We start from the raw sequence: 8,983 nt of genomic DNA on the forward strand, positions 1-8,983 counted from the left end.
TCCTTGTTCTGTCATCAGCTACCACTGAGAAAAGTCTAGATCCGTCCTCTTTGGAACCCCCTTTCAGGTAGTTGAAAGCAGCTATCAAATCCCCCCTCATTCTTCTCTACCACACACTAAACAATCCCAGTTCCTTCAGCCTCTCCTCATAACTCATGTGTTCCAGTCCCCTCATCATTTTTGTTGCCCTCCGCTGGACGTTTTCCAATTTTTCCACATCCTTCTTGTAGTGTGGGGCCCAAAACTGGACACAGTACTCCAGATGAGGCCTCACCAATGTTGAATAGAGGGGAACAATCACGTCCCTCGATCTGCTAGCAATGCCCCTACTTATACATCCCAAAATGCCATTGGCCTTCTTGGCGACAAGGGCACACTGTTGACTCATATCCAGCTTCTCATCCACTGTAACCCCTAGGTCCTTTTCTGCAGAACTGCTGTCGAGCCATTCAGTCCCTAGTTTGTAGCGGTGCATGGGGTTCTTCCATCCTAAGTGCAGGACTCTGCACTTGTCCTTGTTGAACCTCATCAGATTTCTTTTGGCCCAATCCTCTAATTTGTCTAGGGCCCTCTGTATCCTATCCCTACTCTCCAGCGTATCTACCTCTCTTCCCAGTTTAGTGTCATCTGCAAACTTGCTGAGGGTGCAATCCACGCCATCCTCTAGATCATTTATGAAGATATTGAACAAAACCGGCCCCAGGACCGACCCTTGGGGCACTCCACTAGATACCGGCTGCCAACTAGACATGGAGCCATTGATCACTACCCGTTGAGCCCGACAATCTAGCCAACTTTCTATTCACCTTATAGTACATTCATCCAGCCCATACTTCTTTAACTTGCTGGCAAGAATACTGTGGGAGACCGTGTCAAAAGCTTTGCTAAAGTCAAGGAACAACACATCCACTGCTTTCCCCTCATCCACAGAGCCAGTTATCTCGTCATAGAAGGCAATTAGATTAATCAGGCATGACTTGCCCTTGGTGAATCCATGCTGACTGTTCCTGATCACTTTCCTCTCCTCTAAGTGCTTCAGAATTGACTCCTTGAGGACCTGCTCCATGATTTTTCCAGGGACTGAGGTGAGGCTGACTGGCCTGTAGTTCCCAGGATTCTCCTCCTTCCCTTTTTTAAAGATGGGCACTACATTAGCCTTTTTCCAGTCGTCCGGGACTTCCCCGGATCACCATGAGTTTTCAAAAATAATGGCCAATAGCTCTGCAATGACATCCGCCAACTCCTTTACCACTCTCGGATGCAGCACATCCGGCCCCATGGACTTGTGCTCGCCCAGCTTTTCTAAATAGTCCCGAACCCCTTCTTTCTCCACAGCGGGCTGGTCACCTCCTCCCCATGGTGTGCTTCCCAGTGCAGTAGTCTGGGAGCTGACCTTGTTCGTGAAGACAGAGGCAAAAAAAGCATTGAGTACATTAGCTTTTTCCACATCCTCTGTCACTAGGTTGCCTCCATCATTCAGTAAGGGGCCCACACTTTCCTTGACTTTCTTCCTGTTGCTAACATACCTGAAGAAACCCTTCTTTTTACTCTTAACATCTCTTGCTAGCTGCAACTACAGGTGTGATTTGGCCTTCCTGATTTCACTCCTGCATGCCCGAGCAATATTTTTATACTCTTTCCTGGTCATTTGTCCAATCTTCCACTTCTTGTAAGCTTCTTTTTTGTGTTCAAGATCAGCAAGGATTTCACTGTTAAGCCAAGCTGGTCGCCTGCCATATTTACAATTCTTTCTACACGTCGGGATGGTTTGTCCCTGTAACCTCAATAAAGATTCTTTAAAATACAGCCAGCTCTCCTGGACTCCTTTCCCCCTCATGTTATTCTCCCAGGGGATCCTGCCCATCAGTTCCCTGAGGTTGTCAAAGTCTGCTTTTCTGAAGTCCAGGCTCTGTATTCTGCTGCTCTCCTTTCTTCCCTGTGTCAGGATCCTGAACTCAACCATCTCATGGTCACTGCCTCCCAGGTTCCCATCCACTTTTGCTTCCCCTACTAATTCTTCCCGGTTTGTGAGCAGCAGGTCAAGAAGAGCTCTGCCCCTAGTTGGTTCCTCCAGCACTTGCACCAGGAAATTGTCCCCTACCCTTTCCAAAAACTTCTTGGATTGTCTGTGCACCTCTGTATTGCTCTCCCAGCAGATATCAGGGTGATTGAAGTCTCCCATGAGAACCAGGGCCTGCTATCTAGTAACTTCCATGAGTTGCCGAAAGAAAGCCTCGTCCACTTCATCCCCCTGGTCCGGTGGTCTATAGCAGACTCCCACCACGACATCACCCTTGTTGCTCACGCTTCTAAACTTAATCCAGAGACACTCAGGTTTTTCTGCAGTTTCATACTTGAGCTCTGAGCAGTCATACTGCTCCCTTACATACAGTGCAACTCCCCCACCTTTTCTGCCCTGCCTGTCCTTCCTGAACAGTTTGTATCCATCCGTGACAGTACTCCAGTCATGTGAGTTATTCCACCAAGTCTCTGTTATTCCAATCACATCATAATTCCTTGACTGTGCCAGGACTTCCAGTTCTCCCTGCTTGTTTCCCAGGCTTCTTGCATTTGTGTATAGGCACTTGAGATAACTCGCTGATCGTCCCTCTTTTCTCAGTATGAGGCAGGAGCCCTGCCCTCTCGCGTGCTCCTGCTTGTGTTTCCTCCTGGTATCCCACTTCCCCACTTACCTGAGGGCTTTGGTCTCCTTCCCCCGGTGAACTTAGTTTAAAGCCCTCCTCACTAGGTTAGCCAGCCTGCTTGCGAAGATGCTCTTCCCGCTCTTTGTTAGGTGTAGCCCGTCTCTGCCTAGCACTCCTCCTTCTTGGAACACCATGCCATGGTCAAAGAATCCAAAGCCTTCTCTCCAACACCACCTGCATAGCCATTCATTGACTTCCACGATTCGACGGTCTCTACCAAGGCCTTTTCCTTCCACAGGGAGGATGGACGAGAAGACCACTTGCACCTCAAACTCCTTTATCCTTTTTCCCAGAGCCATGTAGTCCACAGTGATCCGCTCAAGGTCATTCTTGGCAGTATCATTGGTGCCCACGTGGAGAAGCAGGAAGGGGTAGCGATCCAAGGGCTTGATGAGTCTCGGCAGTCTCTCCGTCACATCGTGAATCCTACCTTGAATGGAAACCAGTCAGGTCCCTGTGCACAGCTGCTCACCTGAGGGGCAGCTACAGTGCCCAGTTCCTAAGGCTTCCCACTCTCCAGTATCCTCTTCCTGTGGTCTTCCGCTAGACTGCCCCTCTCCTCATATACCCCCAGGTTCCCACCAAAGTCTCTTTCTCTCCGGACCCAGAAAAGAAATGTTGGGTGGAATAGCCCATCCGCTCATTATTTTGGCCACCAATTAGGCCTAATATCTGATATACCGATTTTGTTCTATTAATTTCTGGTTCCACATCTTCTGTTTTTACCAAGCATGATTTCAACATAGTCCTTGAGTTATGGACCTAATTTAGTCTCTCTGTCTAGTTCTTTTGCACCTGTTTATAATATTTTGCCAACAAGTTTTGTTATTCTAGTATTATTTTCTAATGTTTCATATACTTTTTACAGGAGAGATCACAATTAGAACAAAGTTGCAGGCCCAGTTATCAAAACATAATGGCAGGGAAAGGAATTTGGCTATGGGAGAGGTTTGGAGACCCTCCCTTGCCTGACCCCTCTGCTGTTAAAAGTAGTGTGTGGTTGAGAGTTGCTTTATAGTGAGGCAGCCCTACCCTATTTCGCCCTTTGAAGCAAATAACTGTTCCTTATAATACTTGAACCTCAACCCATTGCTGGCCCTGCTAATCCCTGAAAGGGGGGTGGGGTCCAAAGGAACACCATTCCTGGAAACTGGTGGGAGGACCAGATCTCAGGTTTGCATCCAACGATTTTGGGTAACAAGTGTAAGAAGGGAGATGTGACAGCTCTTCCCCATAGGTTCTAAAGAGAGAAATTAGATGGGATGGTGGTCACATGACTCTGTAGGGGATTTTGAAGGGTTGACTCCCCTGGGCACCCTTGCTGCAGTTGGGTGATCTCTGGCAAGCTTATCAGCCTGTGGACAGGTTCTTCTATTGTTTTTTAATATGTTTTCTGAGCAAAGCTTTCACCTTAAAAATAAATGTCTCTGCCTAGAAACGGTTGTGTGGTAACTTAAAGCAGTTGGCTTAACTTAAGCAGCCGAGAGCGAGTACCCTTGAGCAACCAAGGAGGAATACAAGCACTGTTGCCCTGGACTGTGACACACTTTTGTCCATAACCTTCCGTCTCAACCCATAGCCCCTTATTCTTGCAGTACTGGGCACTCCACCAATGCTTCTACTAAAGCAAATTAATTGACACACCCTCTCTTCTAGGCCCAGACTCTCTGCATGTCTTAGCTTAGACTTGATATGCAGCACCCTGAGCTAACCCAGTCCTGACTGGTCTAGTGACTCTGCAAGTTCCCCTGAATCCTGATGTATAGCCCCTCTTGTTACTCCAATCTCAGGCTTTTACTCCTCTCTGACATGCCCCTTAATACTGACTGCTTGAACACCCATTCAGTTGTGCATGGAAACTTGTTGTAAAGGTCCTAATATTGGATTCTCACCCTATCAGTCTACAAACCTTATTTTCTCCGGGAAAAAAAGTAATGAAAAAAATATTGTGATGAACATTTCCAAGTATATCCCTGACTGGAAGTCCTAGGAGGATTTTCAGATTTATGGACTGCATAAAAGAGAGGACAAGAACAAAGTGATGCATTATCATTTCCAAAAACGTGAACAGTATTTGAAGACAGTATAACGGTGACTAGCTATCTCCTGGTGCCAGGAGACATAAATGGTGTTTTAATGATACCGTTTGTGCCTGATCTGAGATTCAGAGCGCTGAGGGATTCTGCCCCCAAACACTGGAAGACCAAATATATACACCCTGACTCTAACTACACTCTACATGATCTAGTTGAATTCCAGCAAGAGAGATCCCTTTCTTGCAACAAGCAATTTTAACATTATAGGACAAAAACTGGGGTGAGTATCATAATTCTTTTTGAGATCTATTTCCAGGAGAAAGCTACAAAATCAATTCGGTCTTCTGAGAAAAAGATTGGCTTTCTCTTCTCAAAATGTTGACTCCTTTGACACCGGAATGATTTTCTTTCACTAAATAATTTGCAGTAAAATGGGACAGACTGCCTGAAATACCCTGAGTGCTGCATGAGATTGTTCAAGGATATTGGGCTAGACCCTCAGGTGGCGTCGATCAGCATAACTTTGTGAAGCTGGTGGACCAGGTGCCAGCTCATGCGTGGAGCCCTCAGCCTCACTGAAAACTGACAAATCCACAGCTGGAAACCAATATGGTTCACCTGTGTGTTCATACTGTTAAAATAGGTGTTAGATTTATAGAGCTGTGTTGAAATGTTATGAAGTGCTTGTGAACTGTGGCATGCAAATCTCACATATCTGTATCCCAGTTACAAGGTAATATTGAAGTGTTTTGCTCTGTTACTGTAAAAGTGTGTCTTATGAAACTGGAAACCCCCACAGTCAGGAGGGAAGCGTTACCAAGTGTGAAATACTAGTTTACCATAAGAGGTGTCATCTGCCCAACAAAAGAAGGCCGTTGACGCCAGACAAACCAAGACTTTGATGATTGTTTTCTCTAAACCCAGGAAGAGGGAATGTGCACAAATGCTCATCCCATCACAGCTTGAAAACTGGGGAAAGGGTATAAAAATCCTTGTCAAGGAGGAATTATCATCAGTATGCTGCTAAGAATTTGGGGAGGGCAATATTTCTAAGCATAAGCAAGGGATTCCCAGGCTGCTTGGCTTGGATTAGCCCTAAAGGATATATAAAGCTTGCGCATTACAGAAGCTTCTATTAATTTTTGGAACCTAAGACTGTAACTCAGTGTGTATGTTTACCTGCTTTAACCTTGTAAATAACCCTCTTGTTTCTTTTTCCTAGATAATAAACCTTCAATTAGTTTATTATAGGATTGACTACAAGTCTTGTCTGTAGTTTGAGATCTGAGGAGCAACTGACCTGGGGTAAGGGACTGGAAGTAACCGGAATATCATTGTAATTTTTCTTATAAGGGACCATCCATCACAAAGACAGGCTTGCCTGGGTGGCAAGATACACCACAGCACTGGAGAGATCTCTCTGTGACTCCATTTAAGGCTATTATAGTTCCTGAGGAGTTCACCCTTGGTACTTGGTTGGTGAAAGAGAATTATAGAACACACAACCAATCTGGGGTTTGTGAGTAACAGTCTACCTTGAATTTGGCACTCATGGTCGTGAGCCACTCCAGACAGGTTGACAAGCTCCATCAACCTCAATAGAGCTACAGTGATTAACACCGACTGACGATCTGGCCCACTGTGCTTGCATGAGCTAAGTTAGGGTGTACTTTGTGCAAAGGAAAGAGACAATAGTAAGATCAAAACACCCTGTTGGTTGCAAAGAATCAAGTTGTAAGGGATTTTTCTAAAAATGTGGTTAATTTCTTTGAACATAACGTGTTTTCATTTAAAATTCCTTAGTGAGGATTTTGTGCTGGTGAACTACTCCTGATCAACATCCCTGGCAAGAGAAGATCTCTCTTTAAAGACACTGCAATATGGAACTGGCTGCACTGGCTTCCCCAACACACCATTCTCTGCCCCCGTGGAAGGTCTTTCAGGTTCAGGGTGGAGTCACACTCATAATACAATGAAAGTAAATATCTCTTATATGTTTCAGATTTTATTGGCAACTTGAAGTGGAAGAACATGCACATGGGGACCCATCTGACTTCTAAGGGAAACGTGCTTGAATGTTGTCTGACCAGCACTTCCCAATTTGTCTCATTGTGACTGTCTAGGTGGATGCGAGGTGCGTATTCAGTGTGAAACTCTTAACGTCTTCGCTTCCAAAATATCTTCTGAGAAGAACAGGATGGTCCTCCAACTTTCTCCAATCATTCTGAATAAGCAAGAGAGATTAACATTGCTACCGTGTATAGGAAGATCAGCTACTGCAAAATGAGCATGGGATGGGTAGATCGCTCCACGGATGTTTTAGCTGGTGTTTAATAGGGTCCTTTCCTCTTGAGGTGGAAGCTTGTCCCAAGCTCACTTGCTGCCTCCGATTTCCAGTTTTAAGGTGATGTGAGGGGCCAGAGCAGAGGTGAGGGTCTCACCCATAGTTTTCATTCAGCCTCCCTTTGCTTGATTCTTCTGTTCATTCATATATCCTCAGTTAATATACACTTCCTCACTGTGAATATTATTCTTATTAATTTCAGCACGAATGGTGTTTATTTAATTTCATCAGAGACTTTATTCTAAATTCATGGTTTGAATTGACTTGTAAAATAGCAAGGTTCCTAATGAATGGTTTAATTATGGAAGGATGCTAGAGCTCTAATATAAGGCTGATTTTCTACCACTCCATGCACTTCCGTACTGCAGGTCAGATTGTTGCAGCAATGCCTGGCTATTTATTTCCATATCAATTAAGTTATATTTACAATTGCCAGACTTGTAATAGGTATTTCAAAAGTACTGACTTGGAGATATATCTGCAATTGTCGATGGGTTCCAAGCTAGCTGACTTTTGAAATGCTGAAATGCACAGCAAATTCTTTTAAATATTTTTTCTTCCCATTTGCCTTTGTTTTATTTTATTTTATTTTAAGGAAGAAAAAACTTGGGAATTCCCCAGTGACATGAAATTTTATTAAGAGAAATTAATGTAGGCATGATATAACTTGGCTTGTCTATCTTGACTTGCTTCTGTGTGTCTAGATGGCGGCACCCACCTTCCACCCCAACTTGGCTCCTCTTCAATAATAAGTATCACCGTTGATTTATTATTTATGTATCCCCCAGCAGCATAGACCATATCTGGAAAATATAATGCAGGGAAATCACACTGGGGTGACTGAGTTCATCCTCCTAGGGTTCACAAGCAGTCCACAGCTACAAATCATCCACTTTGTGGCATTTTTGGTTATCTACATTGCCATCCAGGTGGGGAATCTCGGGATGATCGCATTAATCATAGCTGAGTCCCAGCTACACACCCCCATGTACTTTTTCCTTTTCAACTTGTCCTTTATAGATACTGTTTACTCCTCTGTTATTGCCCCTCGGGCTCTGGTGAACTTCTTAGCAGAGTGTAAAGCCATTTCCTTTGCTGGGTGCGCCATGCAATTTTTCTTTCTCTCTCTCTGTGCACATGTTGAGGCTTTGCTTCTGGCCGTGATGGCGTATGATCGATTCATAGCTATACGCAAACCGCTGCTGTATACTATTATCATGTCAAAGAAAGCCTGTGTCCAGCTGGTAGCTGCATCATACTTCTACACCTGTGTCAATGCCGTTCTGCACACAGGCTCTTTGTTCAGCCTGTCCTTCTGTGGTCCCAACATCATCGATCACTTCTTTTGTGACATCCCCCACTCCAGAAGCTCTCCTGATCCAGCACTCACATGGATAGCAGAGTGCATTTCATCTTTGCTGCTGTAACTGCATCGAGTACTGTCCTGATCATCCTCGTCTCCTTCATTTATATTATCCTCAACATCTTGAGGATCTGGTCTACGGAAGCCAGGCGCAAAGCCTTCTCCACCTGCGCCTCCCACTTGACGGCCGTCAGCATATTGTATGGGACTCTGTTCTTTATGTATTTACGGCCCACATCCGGCAACTCATCAGATCAGGACAAAGTGGTGTCCATGTTCTACACCCTTGTGATCCCCATGCTGAACCCCCTCATCTACAGCCTGAGTAACAAGGAGGTGAAACATGCCCTGAGAAAAGTGGTATACCGAACAATTAATGATTCTTTAGTGGTTGGATGATGATCATAGAATCATAGGACGGGCAGTGACCTCGAGACGCCATCTAGTCCAGTTCCCTGCAGTCAAGGCAGGACTAAATATTATCTAGACTTAACATTAAATCCTATTATCATGCTGATTTAAAGTTCAATAAAGC

General features: G+C 44.8%; 1 long non-coding RNA gene and 1 pseudogene across 2 annotated transcripts in view; both read left to right on the forward strand.

Annotated features, from left to right (window-relative positions):
* The window catches only part of LOC141988607 (uncharacterized), a 28,591-nt gene extending 21,556 nt beyond the window's left edge, over positions 1-7,035 (forward strand). For both annotated transcript variants that reach the window (XR_012639778.1, XR_012639777.1), the window contains 2 exons: positions 5,964-6,046; positions 6,744-7,035. This is a non-coding gene — a long non-coding RNA (uncharacterized LOC141988607). The remainder of the gene's footprint in view (positions 1-5,963; positions 6,047-6,743) is intronic.
* A 464-nt stretch (positions 7,036-7,499) lies between these two features.
* On the forward strand, positions 7,500-8,983 carry LOC141988575 (olfactory receptor 5AR1-like; annotated as a pseudogene).

Source organism: Natator depressus, chromosome 6 (assembly GCF_965152275.1).
Source record: "Natator depressus isolate rNatDep1 chromosome 6, rNatDep2.hap1, whole genome shotgun sequence".
NCBI lineage: Eukaryota > Metazoa > Chordata > Testudines > Cheloniidae > Natator > Natator depressus.